The following is a 19,832-nucleotide window of genomic DNA, read 5'->3' on the forward strand; positions in this document are numbered from 1 at the left end:
ATGGAGGCGAAAAACAAAAACGACTGTGTGTTAATCCGGAGCCCTCCACTACGACGCGCCTCATCGCCTGTGTAGCGTCGGCGCGTGAAATCAATCATAGGCAATCGTTTTATTTGTTTACCTCTTTCGGGTGAAAGCACCCACTCGCCTGACTAACACACGTCTTCTCTTTCAGCAATGTGTAATGCTTCCATCATCACTTCTTGCGTCATTTGCTGCCTATACCTAAATAAAATGTTTGTGGTAGAAAAACTCGGCACACGGCCGCACTTAATGCAGTATGATGGACGATGGGATGAAGCAGGCCCTTTTAATTACAATTTATGGTGTCACGGGGCATTAATGTGCGTTGGAGAGAGCTAGAATTGTATACCTTTTTCAGGAATTAGGTGCAAATACAGGTTTCAAAGAGCATTGGTTATTAGGGCCCTGTAGCCCGGTTATGAAACTTGCACGCTTTGTCAAAACAAATTCATCCGCCCTTTTTGCTTCTAGTCATGGCACGAGAGCATTGGCCTTCATTGTTTCATTGCTAACAAAGGGATTTTCACCATGGCCCATACTGAAGGAAGCGAGTGTGTGGGCGCCCTTCATTCCCACATATAGATGCAAAGCAGGTGACGATTGATGCTTACATGAAAGGCTGTACTGCCAAGTCTCGTGAACCCTCATGTTCGCTAGCCTGTGGCCTAGCAAGCTGGCGTCTTTTCGCTAACATCTCCATCATATGGAGTTCACCCAGCAAGACGCCATCATCGGATGGCACTGCAACTCCACTTTGAAGCCCTGTCGGATGGCGTGGGGGCATATGCTTGCAACACGTCGGACAGCACTGTGTAAAGGAATAGGGGCATATGATACCGCAGTGGCTACGAATAGAAAATCTTGAGCCGAAAATCGATGGGGGTGATGCAGTGCTTTCAAAATTACGCGAGGCCCTTGGTAGACTAGCTGTAGTGAGGTACCGAAGATCCTTTGAACACCGTGATCTAAAGTTTTAATTCCAGCTTTATGCTTTTAAAAATCGAGTTAGGAATTACACATGCTCCTTTTAGTCAATTTTGAAGCTCGCTTTGGTCACCCAGAAATTGCGGTTGCATGACTTGGTGAGAGTTGAATGTTAATCACTACCAAGAGCCACTAGATAGGCTATCTAGTGCCTTTAGCACTACCATTTCAACAACACATCGTCACCATATCTGTTTTAAGATTAGTGTGTACATATAAAAAAAATGTAGGCTTTTTTTTTCGTGTGTGTTATCCACGTGGAATAGGCCATTACCGCGTGTGCAATTTCTTATTATGAAAGGCAGAACAGGTGACATGGTGCCAACTAAAGGTGCAGGCAAGTTTTCTTCTTCTCAAGTATGAAAAATGGAGTGAGAATGTGCCAGTATCTTTAGCAAAGAGAAGGAGAGATAGTGTGCAAACTCATGCATGTGATTCTTTAGCAGGTATTGACAGTTTCGTGCGATCGCACTGTAGAACAAGGGCAGCGGAGTGAGAGTGAGAGCGAAAAAAGGTTCTGTACTGGAAGGAAGAAGAGAGCTCGCCTACCTGCCACTCTACGGAAATGGGGCCGAGGGATTAAAAGCCCGTGTCACATTTCGCGGCAACTTTAGCCTGCCCGTGGTGTATATAAATGAAGGCACGCTATAGATTAGAAAGAAGGCTCTGGTACGCGCAAGTACGAGGGTTTATGTACAAACATACTCGACAGCACATGACAATCATGGGCAAGCCTTTCAACCCTTTCACTGTTGCTCCCAAGACAACTCAGGTAGCCTCACGCTTACTCCCGAGTATAGTTGTGTTGCCCTTTTACCCAACTCCCTGCCACTCCCGATGATGATGATGGGTGTTTTATGGTGCAAGGCCAGCTATGGGCGAAGAGTGCCAAACAAGGGTGTATTTCATGACAGTGGCGTGCGGGTAAACACCGAAACCTTTGAGTAAATGTAAATGTGAAATAAATTAAAGGAAGCTTCTTGTGCAGGGCACGAGACAGGTACCCCCCATGGTGGCTCCTGCCCCGCACAAGTGACGTCACGCTCAGCAAATCATGTGACTTCCGGTGACGTCACTAAATTGATGTCATAGTTACGTCAGCTAATGTTTAGCGCAAGTGAGGACAGCCGGCACGGCGTGTGTGCCATGTGGGATTCCGGCTATGGTGCCAACCGCAAGCTTGACACATCGTTATCCCGTTATCGCCTTGCACAGTGCTGCCTCGTGGCGGTTTTTTTCTTGTTGAGAGGATGGCTTGTGATTATTCGGGTATTTTTCGAGAACTTGTTGCTGATTAGGCTTGTCCTAGAACTGTTTTGTTCCTGTTAAATATGTTGTAAAGCCTCGTATTGTCTTACAGTTTGCGTGTCATTCGCTTTACGCTCCTGCACTCCTATACTTCTGCCTTGCTACTTGCATGCATGCCACGCCTTGTGTTTTGATTATGGTGGCTCGTTGCTAAAACGTGTGGATCAGCGCATCGCGTCTTGGCTAGCCAGGTAGCTGGCTTTGATGACATGACAACGCAAGCGAAGGCAGTGTCAGTGTGTGCAGGAATCGACTGTCGTCAGGTAGCAGAGGGCATCCTCAAATGCAATCCGGCCTCGCATGTAGCTTGTTCTGCAATTTCTCCTGCGGGGCAATACCACTTCCGCCAAGAAGTGTAATCATCCTGACTACCTCGCGGAAACGATCTGTGCGTGCTGCGCTGCCGTGCAGGGAGCGCAGCTTCACTTTCGTGGCTGGAGCGCAGCTGCCCGTCCATAGACTGCATCTACTCAACCTACCATGGAAACCAGCCAGTGGCTGGCTGGCTTCCTGTGCAAGCATGGGAGAAGTGGAGCTGATAAAATCACCGTTGGTGCCAAGCTTGACAGTTCGTTTAAGTAGTGCTTGAAGGTTGGTGTGCATAAGGTAAACAAGTGAGACTTCAGTTATTGTTCTTTTCTCTCTTTTTTTGATTTTTTTTTTGATTTGCTTCAAATGCCATTATTCTTTCCTCTTGGAAAGGCTTCACGATATGATGGGCAGGGCTTAAAATGAGCTGCAAATTTTAAGCAATCTGTAGGCAGCAATTATGGAATGCACAGGAAACAGATTTATAACATTCTGTTATGCCTTGAAATTTTTCACAGAGGGTACGTGGAACTGCCAGTTAGCAAGTTTAATGCAAATGCATGTAAAGAAGTGGCAAAGGATAGATAGGATAGCCCATCCACCCTCGCCAGGTGATCGTCTGCTAGTGTCTCGGGATTTTGTTTACCATTACCACGTGGCTTTTATTTCCCTGGCCTCTGCTGCAGTGCCTTGTGCCTCTTCTAACCCGGTTAGGCAACAAAACTTCCTCCTGCATCTGTTCCGATTATGTATTTTGATAGGCTAGTTCCTCGTTTACTCTTGCGTTTGGCTTGCAAGTCAACATAACCAATCGCAATACTCTTATACTCATTCAGTGGGATGAGCCAGTGATGATGAGAGCTTCTGTCAAAGGCTTTACAGTGGACTCACGAATTCAGATTGGCTGTGAGATCAATATACTATATCCATCCCGAGCACTCTGTGGAATTCAACTCGACATTAATGCTCGTATTCACAGCTGCTTAGGAGTGCTTAGTTGTCTGCTTTTTGGGGACAACTAGGCTCCCCTCTACACGTTTTATCATTGAGCCACCATAATCAAAACCCAAGGCATGGCATGCATGCAAGTAGCAAGGCAGAAGTAGACAACAAGTGCAGGAGCGTACAGCTGATGACACGCGGCGGTGAACATGAAAACTTTCCAGTTGCGAGAGCTCTGCGCTGTGTAAAAAACTGTTTCCGCAAATTGCTTAAGTGAATCTGCTTAGTCCTAAGGGGCGTAATAAAATGTCCCACATTTCATTCACGATGCATATCTGGGCAGAGCCAATCTGCTAGACAGCAAATTCTCGGGTGGTGTATAGACAAGGTTCGCACAGGTCCTTGAAAACCCTTGAAAACCCTTGAATTTAGAAGTGTAAATTTCAAGGCCTGGAAAGTTCTGGAATTTTTAAAGGGTCCTTGAAAACCCTTGACTTTTCTGGAGATAACCAATGGCCCTATCTTTTCACAAGAATTTAAAGTGTTTGTCGTCAATTTTAGGTGTTACAGAATGTACAGAAACGTAACAATCAAGCTTCAGTGTACTGCGTGAAATTACGAGTTGTGGATTCTCATTATTACGAGGCAACATTGGGAGCAGCACTCCTCAGTAGAATTCATGTCTCGATACAATCCCGTGAAAGCCGGCTTCTGTTCTCTATTTTGCATGTTCCATCTAGTCTTTGGACGGCCTTTCATTGCATGTTTGCTGTGCCTCATACGCTCCATCTGCGTTTGCTTTTACGTGCAAATGGTGGACGTTTACATAGTTCATCCTGCCTTGCAGCAATACTTGCTGAGTTAATTTCAGCTGATACTCTTGCTGACAGAGCAGGGGATGCAGGCAACATTAACTAAGTTTTGAAATCGAACAGTCTCAGCAAAACATCAAGAAAAAAGAAAAACATCTAAATATAAACTATGCAATAAAAAATAAAGCTGGGGGAGCATTCATGAACCCATAGCCCCTATCTAAATGTGCAATAATGTTCTTAAGTATTAGGCAATATCAAAATTTTGCATTTTGTTGAAAAAGTTATAAATAATCCCAGATAAAACATAAGATGGGGACCTTGAAAATGTGTTTTCTGGTCCTTGAAAGTCCTTGAAAACCCTTGAATTTTTGCTTTTGAAGCCCGTACGAACCCTGATAGATAACCTTTTGTTCTTATTAGCTTTTCTCCCCCCACAAAACAGGCATTTAAACTATTTTTAAGCCAACAGGCCTAAAAAATTGTTTATGGTGTACAACTATGAGGGAATGGTTCTTGTCCAGCTGCTCTCAGGAGTACCTTGTGCAGGGACTGTAGACTAGGCCACCTGTGTGGATGTGAATGTCTGTTGGTGTTTGTGAAAGTTGCAGTACAGCTGGAAATTGGATCATGGATGGCTTCAACAATAAAATGACTGCTGAACGTACTTTTGCTCTGGTATCAATGAGCAGCATGTGAGCATTGATAAGTGCTTCGCTGCTGACATTTTCGTTACACAAAAACAGGCTATGTTCAGGCAGTCTGGGCAATCTCCATTAAAAAACACGCGAAAGAAATTGGAAAAAAAAGATGCCAACACATGGACACTGTGTTCATCACAGCATCTTTCCTTGTTCTTCAGCACTGTTTATTTGCGCTGTGCTTTTTCCCCCAACTAGTAACCAACTATCCCAGCTTCACACCTTAAGCCAGACGGTGTTTGTCAATGACAGGTGATTCTGCCAAATTTACATGGCTATGCAAAAAGTTAGTAACTAGCTCTACTTTCTCTGCACAGTCTGTGGTGTGAAGCTCCCTTTCCAAAAAAAAAATGCCAGGGCTTACACTAGGTTTTTCTGCACGACACACAGCATTGAAAAAAGCCTAATGAGCAAGTGATACCTTCTTGCACTACACTAAGGTCTTGTAGGAAAGCCAAACCACCAAATGGTCTTTTTGCTTGACTGCAAAGCTCTGCAGAGAAGCCAAAAAAAAAAAGGATTCCTTTTTTTTTGCATGACAGTTAAAATTTGTAGATTTTTAGATACTGTAGTTGCAGACTATCGGCTAATTAAACCACCTGGGTGCATTAAGACTGTGTGCACAAAGGTAATTTTATTTGCCTTCATGAGAAAAATGGCTGCACTAGAAATGCATGCCTCGTGCAATATTTTTAATGACAGCAGCAGAGTGAGCATTGAGTTATGAATGAATGAATGACTTTATTGCAGAGAGAAGGCTATAAAGCCCTGTGGGTAGGGAATGGAAAAGAGGATTGGGAAAGGCAACACTAAGTTTTTGTAGTACATCTAAGTAATGTTCAAGCTTCACTGCAGCTATCACTGTAGCTGGCTCTCAAGGTCTGGTCGGAGCACAGCACACACACTGGCCTTCCCCTGAGGGGAGGGGGTGTCCGGCATAGTTCTTGGTGGCACATTACGGTTGGTGGGGCAAGATGTATGCGCATCGGTGTTCATTTGTGACTGGTGAGCTTCAACAGGTAGTCGGTCAGCCATTAAACCATCTTATAGAGACCATTTTTTAGGGCAAAGTCTGTGATTTTTGCTAAGATTTCGGGGCTGTCCCGAACATATTCGACATGCACTAACGCCGACGTCGGAACCGTGGCACTTGTGACCAACTGCGCACGACCATCTGAGAAGGCTGCACATGACCAAATTAGGTGGAACAAGTTGGGTGTTTCGTTGCTGCCACAGTGGGGGCACCTGAGTAAGGAGGGACGCCTTGGGTTCGTCCACTTCGAAGTCACATCAGGGGTATAGGCCGAGTTGGCATAAACTTTGTTGGCGAAGACCTCTCCTGTTCTGGGAAGGGTCTTTAGTGGTGCGAGGAAACCAGGTGGTGAGGCCTCGGCTAGCCGGTGCCTGCTGAGGGCTCTAGCTTGATGAAGTTTTTGTTGCCAGTGTTCTTCAGATCTGTTCGGTGGGTCAGATTGTGCTGAAGTGGTGTCGAGAACTGTGGGAGGATTTAGTAGACACTCCCGGGCAGCGCTGTGCGCCGTTCGGTTGCGGTCCGCTCCAGACATGTGCGCAGGTGTCCAGACCATGCGTATCGTGATTCCCTCATGAGCCAGGTCCCGTACTAAGAAGAGGATGTTCGTGGCCGTAGAGTTATGCGTGAAGGTCCTATTCAGTTCCCGGAGGGCAACGTGCGAGTCAGTGATGATACGGAACTTCTTTGCGTGGATGGTTGAACAATGGGTCTGGATGCTTTGAACTGCGCCCAGAATTCCGAAGAGTTCCACTTCATCTGAGAGGCCGTAGGTGTTCGTAATATTGCGAGAACCACCGAGTTGTGGAACCTCGGGGCAAGTCCAAGCAACAGCGGCTGTTATGTCTTGGATAGCGGCATCGGTGAATACATCAACTTCATCGTGGGCTTTGTCGTTGGCCAGGGTGCGGATGTACTGTTCCCTAGCTGCTCGTTGACGTCGGGGAATTGGTCGTCATCGGATAGGGCCGATTGCAGGTCTCTCCCAAGGTGGGATGAATTTAGGAAAGACTGCAGGGTCGACATTGCTGTTCAAGGTGTCCCATTTAAAAATAGCTTTTCCCTGCGGCATGTATTCGAGGTGCTTCTGGAATCGCAGCTTCAATTCTTTGACTATATTGGTGATCGGAGGAAGTGGCACTGCTTGTTCCAGCACGTCCGTTCTAGAGTGTGGCATGGTAGGCCTGTTATGGTACGAATCAGGTGTCTGTTTAATATGGTTAGTTCACTGAGATGCCGGGGGCGGAATTCACATACGGGAAATCCGTAAGACAGTCGGCCGTGCGCAACGGCGCGTGCAAGCTTGAGACAGGCGTCTTGGTGTGAACCACCGTATTTATTGGATAGACGCGTAATGAGGTGCAAGGTGGAGTGCCATGTTGTTCGAAGATGACGGATCCATGTAGTGGGGCTATTGCAGCTGCTAATCTGGAGGCCAAGTAATTTGATGGTACCATTTCTTGATTCAAGAATCGTATTGGCGATATTGAGGTGGAGGACTTGGTCAGGGTTGGTCGAACGCTTGCCGTCGTCGCTGAGAAATTGCGTCTTGTTCGGGGATAATTTCAGCTGAAATTGGGAGAGGGTGCGCTCCAAGCTAAAGACATCAGCCTGGAGTTCAGCCTGCATAGATTCTTTTGAGTCATAATCAGCAGCCTCGGTCCACACAACTATATCATCAGCATAGAAGGCGAAACGGGCCGCTGAGTCCATTTCAAGGGTGCGGGCTACACGATTCATGGCCAGATTGAAGAGTAAAGGTCCGAGAATAGAACCTTGGGGAACTCCTCTGTCAAGGTAGTAGGTAGTCGGCATTGCTTGCTTTGGGTTAAGGCAAATGGGTCTGTGCGCTAGGAAGCCGTGAATCCACCTCTGAGCCTTCTGACTGGGGAAGGCAGCGGCTAGTTCTTGCAGGATGCCTTCTTGACTGACGTTATCGAATGCCTTGTGCATATCAAGGGCCAGGACGTAGTCGGGTAGGCTCTTGCGGGATGTCCGGTTTATGACTCGACGAAGAAGCCAGAGGTAATCATGTGTGCCTAAATTGGGGTGAAATCCCGTGAGGGCCGGGTGGAACCATCCTGTGTGTTCCAGGTGGTGTTGAAGCCTGTTTATGAGACGTTCTGTCAACTTGCAAATAACAGGAGTTAATGCGATGGGTCGGAGATTCTCGGGTTTTCGGGAATCTTTGCCACGTTTTGGGATGGGGTGGATGATTGTCATTTTCAAGTGGTCAGGAACTTGCCCAGTATCCCAGGATCGATTGATGAGAGTGAAGAGGGCCACTCAGTGGCGTAACTAAGGGGGGGCAAGGGGGTACAAGTGCCCCGGGCGCCACTTGGGAGGGGGCGCCGAGCCGAGTACTCCCAGCTAATGCCCGAGGGAAAAAATCGCAGCAGGGCGGCGCAGCGGCAGAAGTCGCCTTTGAAAAGAGTGCTATAGTGTGGACTTGTCGGTACATTGTAACGAACGAACAGCGCTGAGGAAGACAAGAACGAAGAGGGCGGACACAGTCTTCGTTCTCATTTCTTTTCCAGTATTCATTAAAGATCGTTCGCTCTCTCTCTCTCTCTAAGATGGCTATAGTCCATTGTAGTGAACATTCAATCAAGAAATCGCTCAAAATTCGCTTTCCAAAAACAGCCATTTAGTCTTTTTTGCACTTACATTAATATTAAAAATTCAGGAAAGCTTGCACTCAGGCGCAAGACATGAATGGCGAAGCTGTTGTAGGTGACCATTGCCGCACTCATTGAGTTTCAGTATAATTGTTTATTTGCACAATTGCGGTGCTAGTAATTGTCATCATATGCTTCGAATAAGTCGTCGTCTTCTTCGGGGTGAGTAATGGTTGCAAATTCATCCTAGCTAGCATTGTAGACTTCCACCAGCTCAGCTGGCAAAGCTTGCAGTCGCGCAAGGCTTGAACCATAGGAAAGCTGCAGGATTTCTTGCTACGTGAGCACTGAAGGACACATCACCGTGCAGTTGTACAAGTTCGAAATTGTCTATTTACATGTTCCGTCATTACTTTGCACTGTGCTTGCAGTAGTCATCACCATATGCATCGATATCCTCGTGTGCCTCATACCAAGCATTACATGCACGGTAGTGCTTGACGACAGCGCTGGAATTTTTTTAGTTAAACATGGTTAACCCCACTGCGCGAGCCGGTACTCTGCGGTCGCCGTGAGGCACACGCTCACGAGCGCCTTGCATTTTTTTGGCATTTTTTCCTGCAACATTGAACTTAGGGCTGCTTCTACAACAGCTGTTAATAATGACGAGAATATAATATTAATAATTACTATCATCATCATGAGGGGCGCGAAAATATATTTGCCATGGGCGCCATTTCATCTAGTTATGCCACTGGGGCCGCTTTACCCGATGTGGGAAGATTTCGAAGGTCTTGCCATTTTATTTGGTCGTGGCCCAGTGTAGATTTGGGCTTTCCTTGGGAGATGGCTATATGCAGCTCGCTTTCGGTCAACGGAGAGTCGAGCTCAGCGAGCGGTGCACGTATATCGATTTCAGGCAGATCTGTGAGAGGGTCGAAATGTCAGCCGTGGCGTGCGGGAAGAGAGTCTTCACAAGAGTATCTTCCACTTGGGAGTAGTTAGTATGGAGGCACATTTCTTCTAGAATGGGCAGTTTTATTTTTGCCCGTCCACTCAGACCCCGAAAGAGGCTCCACAGATGTGAGAGACCGCGTTCTTGCCCAAGTCGTTCTCAGAGATTATGCCAGTTTTCAGATTGGAGGACTTTTTGATATTCGTTTATCGCTTTGTAATGGCATTTTAGTTTCATAAGGTCATGGCGACGTTTACCGCGTTCTCTATACCTTTTGGTGAGGCGTTCAGCGGTACGAAGCAGTTTGTGCATGTGGGCGTCTGGATTATTGACTTCAGCTGTGCTTGTTACCCGTTTCGGTGGATAGGTTACGCGCTTCCTTCACAGAGGCAACAAACTCTGACAGCTCAGGTTGTGCGCTCACGTGGAATTGCGAGCGAAAAAGATCCCAGTTGATGTTTGTGTACGTATTCTTGGAGCGGAATTTCTTGCTGTTCAAGTGCAGCAGAATAGGGAAGTGATCACTGCCCCATGTACAATCCAGTGTTCGCCATTTTTTAATGACGCCGGGTGTGGTAAGGGTTAAATCCGGTGTGGTGTCTTGCTGCGAGCTGTGGAGACCTATCCGGGTAGGAATGAAAGGTTCATTGCTGAGTTGAAGGGGGCTATACTCCAGTGCTTCTTCTAGGAGTTTCCCGCGTAGATCGGAGTGGGAATAACCCCAGAGAATACTTTTTGCGTTGAAGTCGCCTCCAATAATAACTGGACCAGAAAAGTTTAGCGAAAAAATATGCGATATCTAGTCATAGGAATCCCTAGCCCGGGAGTTACATTGAGGCCTGTATAATATACCGAGACCATGAGCACAGGTTTCCCACTAGGGGGTTGAACGCGGACGATAATTACTTCTCGATTTGTATTGCTTGCTTTATCCCATCGGTGTTGAACTGAATGGCACGACTTGCGCACCAGAACTGCTGCCTGACCAGGGGTGGAGGGAGACTTTGTCTTATCTTTGTAGGTATGCGGGATTTTGGGGTCCATGTAGGTGGTGTAGTGAGGAATTTTGCAAGGGCCTCTAGTCTCCTGTAGCAGTAGGGCTAGAGGTCGGGTGGAGGATACCTGTGATTTCAGTAAGGGGCCATTTTGAGCGAAGCTCCGGCAGTTCCATTGAAGTATGATACAATTAGGAGGAACTAAAGGGTTCATTTAGGAAGATCGCTTCTTCTTGCGCTTAGATTCACTAGGGGTGACCGTCTCAAGAAACTGGCGCCTTTGTTCCATGACCTGTTGCATGTCCTGTTTAAGAATGGCGTATTGCCCCTGTAAATCGGCAATATTGCTGCAGGCTTTCGGCCATTCCTTGCACACCTCAAACTTGATTTGCGCCTCCCGTTGTTTCAACATCTGTTCAGTGACATAGCTCATGGGTTTGCTGCTTGCGATCTGCGAAGAATCTGCTGTGGGGCGACGATGCTTGCGATCTGCGAAGAATCTGCTGTGGGGCGACGAGAGCTGCGCGAACGGATTTGGCGCACCGACTCCGGGCCACGTGATTGGGGTGAAACCGATTGACGGCGTGTGCTGGCTTTGCGGAGGGAGGCGAGTTCTTTACGCATTGCCTGAAGTTCTGAACGAAGTTCTAGAAGGCTCTGCTTGAGTTGAATATTTTCAATCATGATGGTGGTTTTCTGGTAAAGTGGCGGTGGGATTACGGCCAATCATCTGCTGGTGTCCTGTGACAGCTTGGCTGCCCAGGAAACATTGTTATTGTTGGGACGGCTTGTTTGCTTTGTTCCACGCTTTACATCAGACTCTTTTGGTGAATTGGTCTTTGGAGACTTTTCCTCCTTCTTTGGAAGCCGGCTGGGACAGACTTTGCTTACAGCAAGATGACCAACGGCCTGGCCCGGGACACAAAAGGGTGCAGATTCACATTCCTCCTCCTGCGCATGAGGACGGCCGCACTCCGTACACACACTGGGGGATGGGCAGTATTTGGCCTTGTGCCCAAACTGTGGCAGTTGAAACACACTAACCATTTGGGATGGTATTCGGTGACTCGCACGAGTTCCATATAATATTTTACCACACGGGGGAGAGTAGTAGTGTCAAAAGTAACGATCGCTCGGTCTGTTTTTCCTATTTTTTGCACTCGAAGTAGTTCAGCCTGCTCGCAACGAATCCAGCTGTGGATAGTTTCGTTACTATCGTTTGGATCTATTTGGATGACTCCTCTGATGGTGTTCTTGGATGAGGGAATAAGTTCAATGACTACTTCGATGGTTTCTAACTTTTCGTTCTGGCGAAAAGTAAGGTGGTCGATTTGGGTGAGCTTAGTTGCGTGACCTTCATCGTATACAGCAATGTGCGCGCTGTTAGCGGCGTCATCGAAGGTAACGGCAGCCATTTTAGCGAGCTCTGCACTTGGCGCTGTTCGGCCAATTACATTGGCTATGGCATGTCGAGGAATATTTCCGATTTCAAGTTTGGCTAATGGTCTCAAATGAAGAGTGTGGCATGACCGACTTACCCTATCTGTGCGCGTAGGTCTGCGCTTCTTGGAAAGGCGAGCTCGTTGCCAGCCTTCAGCCTCTTCGGTGGCGGCGTCCTCTTCGGTTTCTTCCATGCCGTTGTCTTCGAGCTCTTCTCCTTCACAGGCGTTCACGTCCGATGACTGTAGAGGGAAAGAAGTCTGGGGTAGCTGAGGTTCGTTGGAGATCGCTTTCCGGTCCATGGTAGGAGTAGGTCCGTCTTCAGTGTGCATAGGAATGAGATTCGAGTGAGTGGGAGCCTTTCCATCCGCAGCTGCAGCGACAGCCGCACACACAGCCGCCACGCCGACAGCTGCGGCCGGCGGTAGGCGAGCACGTCGTGGAGGCCGTTGGGTTAGGCCTAACCGATGGTTCGGGGAAACAGACTTGGCTCTGGGACACGTGGTGGTTCCGAAGGGCCGAATTTTGGGTTCGGCGGGGTCACAACATGTCCATGAAGATGGGTAGACACAGGAAGCAGGTCCAACATCGCTCAAAACCACATGCCTCAACCGACTTTATACATAGTGACCTGACCATGCTCGCCGATTCCGCATGCCCAATTTGTTTTTCCTTTGGCCTTCTTTAGTTCTTTCCTATGCCAGTGCACCAGCTTGTGCTGCTTGTGATCCCCATTCAAGTGTCATGCGCAATTCGTCCGGCCTGCCATCAATGGTATTTCATCTCTTTCTCAGTTCGTTGCCCTTATTATTGGCTCACTGACACTGCGTGAAGTGCACACCTACTGTGGGCTCGACGGTGTTCTTCAGTGAATCGCTTTCTAAATGAAAATACTGCTTGCTAGGTTACGAAATGCCTGCGCCCAATCTGCGTCCACAGAATGTGCATTTGGATATTGTCCGCAAAAGGCGTCCACAACAGCTAACAATATCTTACGTGCTCCTAGCATTCCACGTGCCGCAGAACGGTGCACACATCCATCACGTTCTATGGATGTTTGTTCCATGACGTGGACCAGAAAGAACTAAATAAGAAGAAGCACTTGGCATGCACTGTTGCATATACTGCTTCAGAAAAAATAAAACAAGAAGAAACATTTGGCACTTGGTCAGTTCCAATTTCCTCTGCTTCAGTCGAAGCAGGGTCGCAGCAGCATGGATAGTGATTCTGTAACAAGTAGCCGCAGCAAGTGTGCTGTCAGGATCGTCGGCTATTGTCGGCATTGGCAGAATGCTCAGCAACGAACCTAGCCAAAAGAAACGCTTTCACGCTCTCATCCCGTTAGAATATGATTAGAGATCCTGTGCAATTTTCCGGCACTGCACTTTCAGTGAACCGATGGCATACTTTTCAACGCACAAATGTGGGCTAGTTGGTTCAGCAGTGAAACAAGGTTGTGTGGACAGTGAAACATGTAACCTCTTTTATATTGTCCCGTCTTTATTGCGCTACTTAACCATGTTTCACGGTATACTGTTGCATACAGTTGAGCAAAGCTGGCAGCAGCATGGCAAAAGCATTTTCCTCTTGTTTGGTTCCTATTGCTTTGGTACGCGGGCGTGGCTCAAGAAGACATCTCGAAGATAACTACATATACGGTTCTCATCGCCGGCCTTGACCAGGGTCAACTGTCGTATACCCAACTTGGCCGTTTGTAGAACTGGCGAGCCACCTCGAGGAAGGTGCTGCAAGAATGGCGCCGCTGCTGGAAAAACATTATGCTCCCGTGCGAGAATGACGGTGTTGCCACGCTTCAAACGGCTAAGTTGGAACTGCTTTACACAAACTCGAGCGTTTTCGCACGTGCGCAAACGAGCGTCGTGCCAAGAGAAAGCTTCTTCACATAAAGCCAAATTTGGTAAGGGTTCTGAATGTTTGAATAAACAAGTATGCTCAAAAATTAATAATGGTAGTTGAGCAGGCAGATATAGTACCCATGTGGTTTAGTTGTGTACGTTGACTTGCAATTTTTTGGCACACTGACCCCCATTGTCGTCGGCTACCATGGTAAGGTCGATATCTGGCGCTTGTCTCTGTGTCCTTCTTTCTTTCATCCCCGTGTCTATTTGTTGTGCTTCACTCGTCAGCAATGAAGCCAGTCGTGGTTTTAGCCACGGCAAAGTAAAAAAAAACAGCACAGATGAAAATATCCTTTTATTCATCCGCTTCACCTGACCATACACATAATCCACACGGACTATATGTGTATTGTTGTTGAAGTACAGTTGCAGCGTGCCAGAATATAATTTTCAATGGGTATGCGCGTGCCTCACGTGGCCATTGATATTGTTTTTGGTGCCTACAGTTGTTTTGTACACCTCAATGTAAGCACACAATTGACGCAAGTATATTTTTAATTGCAATTGTATGCCTTGTAGCATAAAACCTACACTAGAGGTGTATGTTGGTGTGTATGTTTGTGTGCACTGGTATAAATAAAATTTATTTACAAGTGCGATTCCTTTTCTTGTGTTGCATCTTGTCATTATAGTTTGTATATGGCAGCAAAGCAAGCCATCAAACCTATTTTATTTTGCACTAAGTGCATAGAGAAAATTTTTACTGAAGAGTTGTTAGTTGGTCTGTGTACACTAACTGGCAGGAAAGTCCTCCATGGCATTATTGCAAATTGAAAAGGCTCCCAGTTGTAACATGAACGGGATGACAACTTGACCAAAATGTTTACAGAGGTGGCACTTTCACTGCTACCGAGAGCATTATCTACCTGTCAGCTCTTTTTGTCTGAAAAGGCAATATCTCGTGTACACCATGGTTTGCTCACTATTGAAAACAATACCCTTAATTCTGAGAGGCTGCAATAGAACCAAGGCCTGTCAAGGGAGCACCGAATTTTTGAGTCTTAATATAAAATCTGAAAGTAAAGGTCCTCTATTAGTCTAATGTTGTTAAGTGACCTCAACAGCTGAAATACGCAACCTTTTTGCAGGAGGGGGGGGAGGGGGCTTTGTTTTACGTGCTGAAGCTGCACATGCACCTTGAAGCACACCACATTGGGGGCTATGGATCAATTTGTACCACTTGGGGGCCTTGAAATGTGCAACAAAATCTCTATACACAGGTTTTCTTTTTTACCTATACCAGAAAAATGGCTGCCACGGCTGTGATCAAACCCACGTCTTCGATCATGCCAGCAAAACATCCTAGCCGCTGGGCCGTTACATTGGGTAGTGCGTAATGTTTTTAATTTAAACTGGATCTATTGTTAGCAGAAACTTATTTTTAAATAGAACAAAAAGTGCTTTTGGTAATTTTTGCTAGCATCAATAACCTGCTAAGGTTTCCTACAGAACAAACAGCAGATCCTGAAGACATTTTTCAGATCACGAAATAGAAGCCCATGATTTAGGAAAATTTGATATCCAAACTTATTTGAAATAAAAAGATACAGGCTCACTGAGCTTCCAAACTGTAACTGGTGAGAAAATGCAATAGCCTATAAACTTCAAAAAGTGTGGTAACACCTCTAAAGTGGGTGACGTATCATAAATTATGCTGTTTTTTCTTATTTCAATTATGCCTAACGCAGGGGCCACATTCAGTCAGCAAAACCAGCCTGCAACTGTGACATCAGGCTGGATATCACAGGTGCTGCACATGCAATCCTTGGTGCGTGACCCTATTTTACTAATATGAAAAGCAAATGGCAGGTTTAAGTTGTATGCTTAGAGTAATCAGTATGCTGTACTGTTTGAAACGATATCAAAGGCATAGACAGTACTCGAGTACAGGCATTCACGAGCAATGTTTGCGAAATCTTATTTCCTGGGAGGTAAGTTCTACTACACAACTCATTTAGAGTCACGGGACTCCACCAGTAAGTTGAACAGAAAGACAACAACAATATGCAAAAAGTAGAGGTATGAAAATACCCGAAACCTCTATCCGCAGCGTAGTTTTAGGGTTCTAGGTATACAAATCATTTCCAGCAAGCAGCGTTTGCTGGAAATGATTTTTCTTGAATTCAAAGCAAATCGTGAGCTCTTTTCTGATACATATACAAATACGGAGACACCATATCATTTCAGAAATAACAGCTTCGTAAAAATCAAAACGAGAACTAAATATGGCATGAAATTATTAAAATGGCAAATTCCAAACCTTCTGAATTGCTATCCATCATTTCTGGATACAATAGAGAGTTCTCCCTCCTTGCTTGCCTTCAGAAAACTGAGCAAAACCTATTTTCTCGAACAATCATGATTTTTCTGTACATTTTTGTTTTTTCAGTCCTAAAGAACATGTTCTTCCTTTTGGCCTTAATGGTTATGTGTCATGTTGGTGATGTATGTGTTGACCACAAATTCTGTCATTTTTGTTCACCTATAATGCCGTATCGTGTTTGATACTCTGTTTTAAATGCAGAGCATTTCTTAGCCTCGCCTGTTCCTGCGTCGGACGGTGTCAACAGTTTTGCGTCCGCAGCAGGTGCGCCTCTCCTTCCCTCCTCTCTCTCAACAGCAGCTGGCGCGCGCATGCGTCGTAGTCAGCCCGTTCGCTCCGTCGCGGTCTCGGCGTAACAGGTGCGTGATAGCAGCGCGGTGGGGCGTAGAAGGGCGCGCGCTGGTGGTGTTGGCTCTTCCCCCGTACTGCTCTCCCTCTATACTGCGCGCGCTGCAAATATAGCGGCTAGCGGTCGCTCGTGTTTCAGTCACTGCGTTGCTCCTTCCTTCCTTGGTTGACGCTCGTGCCCACGTTTACTCGTGTCTGCTACTCCAGCATCACGGAAGAAGCGATGGAAGCAACACTGCCTTCAATCAGTACTGAGGCCCCAATGCTCTGCATTTACTCGTGTTCCCCTCGCGGGAAGGCGCGGGAATTTTTTTTAATTGTATGCGCTTGATAATTTGCAATGCGTTTGAACATTTTATATTTTATTCGATGTAATGTTTGATATAGTGTGTTTTGAGTGTTTGAGGTCCAGCAATCTGGTTTGAAGTATGTTGCGCTCATGTCTGCTGCGTGTACTGTCTGGTGTCGAAGGCCCAGTCAGGTGGCTTTCAGTGCCACCTCTTGCCTTGGCACCAAGACAGACCACTATTGAACATTGTTTTTGTCAATAAACAATAAAACAAAAACAAATTTACAAACAGAGCTATAAAAGTGGGCTCTGCCGCACGACATGCAAATCTTAAAGCTTCACCGCAAGGCACGCTCGCTTGGGTCGGCTTTTTTGCAGGACACCTGCGCCGCGCAAGAAAGCCAAATGCATGCAAAACCTTGCACAAAGCCAATGTGTGAACTCTGGTGTACACTAGCTGAAGTGGAATGTTACCAGTGCAGAGTTTATAAGTTGGGAAGAACTGTCCACTCAACAGAATGGAATGAGTGGGAAATTGAGTTATTACTTATTGGCAACGCCTGCAGTGACATACTGGTCCTAGCAGGCATGCGTAGCAAGGGCCTCTTTTAAATGACTGGAAGGACTGCAGCCAGTCAAATACATACTTCTATTCACAGCATGTTGAGAATCACATTTCTACTAGAAATGCGTGCCAAAGTTTTTTCAGTGCTCTGCTGTCTTTTCTTCACCTTTTTATCGTACCATTTTCTAATCAGTGCTCATATTCTCATGTATCAGGTCGTGACTGCCCAAGTTTTCTTTGGGCTCAGCTTTCTAAGCTGCATACACACTAAAGCAATGATATTCATATTCGAACACAATTTATTCTATTTGCAGTTACCTTTTCTATTTGTATGTGATTTGCAGTACCAAATTTTATCATTGTACACTTCTAGCAAAAAGAAATATCGCAGGAGTAGTGCATCTAATTCCTTTGGAAGACATGAGTGTTTTTTTTGCAATCTGATGCAGCATGCACAGTCAATGCTTCATTTTCATTGTTTTCTGTGAACTACATATCCTCCATTATAAAAAAGTTTGGAAGTCATTTGACTACAGGAAGTGCAAGTGGTAGCGCTTGAGTGGAGGAAGCACAGCTTGGTTATCTTTCAGATTTGTTTTTTTGTTCAGTACGACGAGTGTGTGTGACACTGAGCTTCGATATCAGTTAAAATAGTTAGCCCGTCCACCCGTCCAGTGGAGCCAATATACTGCAAAAACGTGAGGCAGTAAAGCCACAAAGGCCAGAACCCGGATATATATATTGTAAGAAAACTGTGCCTCTCTCTCACAAAGCCATGTTCATTCGCCGAGCTGGGGCTCCCCGCTTCTTCCGCCTCTCCCAGTCGGCGGTTGTCCACTGTCCTCTTTGCTGTCATAGTAAAATTGACCACTGGCCGTGCTCAGCTCTTTTTTCACTCACAGGGATGCGGATGGTATCCTCGTCTTCCTGGTGACGTTAGGAAGAACGTCCGGTACTCAGTTTTAGTCGCCGGGGTGATTTTTCATTGACATTAAACGATTTCAGCGGAGCCGACGAGACGCTCATTCGAACACCCTGAGCGGGCACGTGCTCCAGGAAGAAGGCGCTCCTTGGCGGTGACGCACGAGATGTGTGAGGGAAAGACAATAAGAGCGATGACGTAACCGCACTTGTCCTACTCCACCTTACCCTTCGCTAGACGCTCCTCTCCGTAATCTTTCTTTCGTCGCTGCTGCGTTCGCTTACTTGGCTGCGCGGACTTAAACAGACGCCGCTCCCACGAAGCCCAGGTAACGGATGCCAGAGGGCTGCCCCTAAAACGACCGAAACCCGCCGTCGCCGTTTCCAAATATTCCTTTGCCAAGCAGCTGCGAATCCCTTCTGGTAGAAAAGAAACTTCCTCAGTTGGAACCTCGGCTTGAGCCCATAGTTCTTTTTGAACTTGGAAGGCCTTCCCAGCGATATTTTAGCCGGTGTCTTTCACGCCAAGGTATGCGCCATCACCGGTGGCCGGTTTATGCGTGCACGGTTTTGCGGGTAGAAAAAGGAGGCCAATCACGCACAGCTAGGCTTTATGCCGCTACCGATGAAATGCTCGTTGGGCTGGTTGGAGAGTTAGATGTCGAAATTACATGGCTTATTGCGGTTAGTATGCTGTCCTCCTTAATTGAGTGGTTCGGGTGCCGGTTGATGTTCTTTTAGACATCTTACACAAACAGTAACAGGCATACGAGGGGAAGGAAAAAGGACAGCCACATGTTCGTGCGCGAGAATATAGCTCAAGTGCTTCCAGGTTTTAAATTGTTATCGGATGGATGCATGCCTTCGTTTGGAAGAAGAGGAAGAATTGGAGCGTCGCTTGAACACAAGCGCGAATGAGCGCAAAATGAGCGGAAACCTGCTGGAACCGCCGTTACAGCCTCAAGTTGAGGTCCTCGAGTAGCAGCCAATCCCTCCCGGATGAACAGCAACTTGCCCGCTTGGAACACCGGCGTGAGCCAATAGCACTTTTTCAGAGGGCTTTCAGGGGATATTTTCGACAGCCTCTGTCACTTCTAAGCACGCGCACATGACAGGTTGCCGGTTTATCCGGGTGGAGGTTTGTAGGGGAGAATAGTGGGAGGGAGGAGAAGGGCATGCACGCGCAGCTCTAGGTTTCATGCCCGTACTGATGGATGGCATGTCCGTTGTGCTGGTGCGAGGTGCGCGAGGCCCAATGGGACCTGTCCGGAGTCCGTAATGGTAGAGCGGATTGGGTTTGTGTGTTAGGCTACGTTCAGACTACCAACGAAAAGCCGTATCGTGATCTA

Source organism: Haemaphysalis longicornis, unplaced genomic scaffold (genome assembly GCF_048455015.1).
Source record: "Haemaphysalis longicornis isolate Haplotype H1 unplaced genomic scaffold, Haemaphysalis longicornis Haplotype H1 scaffold_1, whole genome shotgun sequence".
NCBI classification, from domain to species: Eukaryota; Metazoa; Arthropoda; class Arachnida; order Ixodida; family Ixodidae; genus Haemaphysalis; species Haemaphysalis longicornis.